At 35.7% G+C, this 2,525-nt stretch overlaps 1 long non-coding RNA gene across 1 annotated transcript; it reads right to left on the reverse strand.

Moving 5' to 3' along the window:
* Positions 1-265: 265 nt before the first annotated feature.
* Positions 266-2,525, reverse strand: LOC145454600 (uncharacterized). Its single transcript, XR_013920175.1, has 3 exons — positions 2,261-2,525; positions 1,748-1,792; positions 266-783 (listed from the first exon to the last, which is right to left on the reverse strand). It is a non-coding gene; the product is annotated as an uncharacterized LOC145454600 (long non-coding RNA).

Consider the following 2,525-nt stretch of genomic DNA (forward strand, 5'->3'; position numbering starts at 1 on the left):
CGCGTGCTGATCGAGCAATGATTTGGCGTTCTTAAACTGCGTTTCCAGATGTTGCTAAATCCTATGCGAATGCAAATCGAAAACACCATCCTGGCAATCATTGCAACAATATGTTTGCACAATTTTGCAACAAAAACCAATGAGCCAGTTCCTGATATTGCAGTTACTCCCGAGGAAGCTACGGATATAACATCTGAAGTTCGATACACTGACGCAATAGCCTATCTTGAAAATAAGATGAACACATATTTCTACTAATTATGTTTATTTTAAAATTTTAACGAGCACAGTAAACCGTGCTGGTGTAAAAATAATAAAGAGAATGAAATGTGCATGACTTCGTGGAATGAAAGATTCAACTACAATTGCAATGGAGATAATAAACAAAGAGTAGGTGTCCCATTATTTGTATTCAAATTGACAAATATGAATTGAAAAAATGTACCGAAATATTTGCACCGTCGACAATACCTATAAAGCGAGGAACACTTGGCAGGCAGGCACAATGAAATATTATAAAGAAATGTTGCTTTTCAGAAAATGCGCATTCGGCTATTTACATAACTTGACATAATTGAACAAAGAAATATTGCATTACATATGTCACTAATTCCTCAATTGTCCAAGTTCTAATCTATATTTTTCCATTTTTATCGCATGTTCTTCAATACGCATTTCGAATTCTTGCTCTCTGAAATATCATTCTTCGTCTCTCATGTCTTTTCTTTCTTTGAGCTCCTCAATCTTGGACACCATCAGTTCAATTCTCAGCTTATTGTTTTTCTGAATTAAAAGAAGTTCATATTGACTCTGCGATGAGGAAGTAACCTATGATTAAATTAAAACTTGTATTAGGAAGCCAATCACAAAGAAATCATTTGGAAATTCTCCTTGCCTTGTTGGCTGATATTTTTTCCTCTAATGCCTGATATCAATATCCGTTTCCAACAGTGGTATCCATTCGATATGAGCGGTGAACCAATAATCGGTCAGTCTCTAGTCATTAAAAACTTGTATTCTGCAACCAGCTGATCACAGAGTGCAGAATTGGTAGTTTTCATTGTATTGTATTTGTATACTAGAGCCCGACTGATATTGGAGTTTTGGGCCGATACCTATAAAACTAATATCTAACTCCTTCACCGATAACCACTATAGCCTATATTCAAATTGTGTGGAATACCTTAAAATGCGCATTTGAAAAACTTCAGGGCTTCTATTTGAACAGCCAATGCTATACTTGGACAGGAAATAAACTAGAAAGGCTGTATCAGGACACCTGTAGAGTGTAATATATCAATATTCTCAGTCTAGTGGTCAAAGATTATAGTTTATGGACTTCCTATCACCATGCTGTGACCTCACGAAAACTGCCCATATATATTCATTTCCAATGGCCGATACCAATAATTCTTTCAAAGAGTGATATCGAGTCTATATTATCCACAAAGCGATATAATCAGTCAGGCTCCATTGTACACCATCTTATATCAATTGTTACAGGATTGTAACTATGTGCATTGCTCTGGTAATCAGCAATCTTTCGAGCAGTCAAACACCATTTCCAACTCTATCGTTCGCATATAAAATACAATTTACACTAGAAAACTAAGTAGAAGTGGGAAATTTTTACATAACAATGGTTGGGACAGTGGAGCAAAAGTTTGCCAAACCCTCCGAAACTGCAAGATTGTATATTTTAAAATGTCAACTCGACTTGAAATCCAAATGAGTATAAGCTACATACCAGGTCTTGTCACGCATGTTGACTGCGATTCCATGTAGCTTGTTTCTGAAAAAAATGTGAATGTTTCAGAAGGATTTGAGACTATACGTATGTTTACACATGTACAATGCACAATTGCACATGCATATTTGCTAGTGATGGTGAAAAATACTGAAACCGATCATTTGACGATGAGCAAAAAATCTCATTATAAAATCGCTAAATGTATGACAAGAACGTTTGATATTGTGAATGCGTTCCCTTCAATACACCACCGGGTAAGAAATTGATATAATATACATCTACACTTGTACAATTGATATGTTAGCAAAAAGTAGTGATGAAAATAACGAGAAGAGTTGCCTCTGACAAGAACCGATCTTCATCATGGGGAATACTTCTCGATGTGGTCAATGTATCGAACAAGTTCTCATTACTCTCTCGTAAAATAACTTACATGATTGATTTTCTGCAGTAGCTACAGACAATATGGTGGAATCATATTATGGATATAATTAATGTCTACAATCTTACCTTGCAATAAATAGCACCGTCACCGGGTCAGATACCATTGAATGTTCTGAAGGCCTTCTGTCATTTTCAGTTTTGAGACTTTCTCTTGTTTTGAAGCCACCTTCAATTGGCACAATTGCTGTTCTGTTTTTTGCCATGTTTGGTGATGTGGCATTTCACGGCTTGGTTGATTGTTTCCAATGCAAGAGAACGGCAGAACTCGTTTATTACATAGTTTGTATGCAATTATCATTAAACATTCTGTAATAACATAATCATCAGTCAA

Source organism: Botryllus schlosseri, chromosome 13 (assembly GCF_051294905.1).
Source record: "Botryllus schlosseri isolate E-star chromosome 13, Bs_hap1, whole genome shotgun sequence".
NCBI classification, from domain to species: domain Eukaryota; kingdom Metazoa; phylum Chordata; class Ascidiacea; order Stolidobranchia; family Styelidae; genus Botryllus; species Botryllus schlosseri.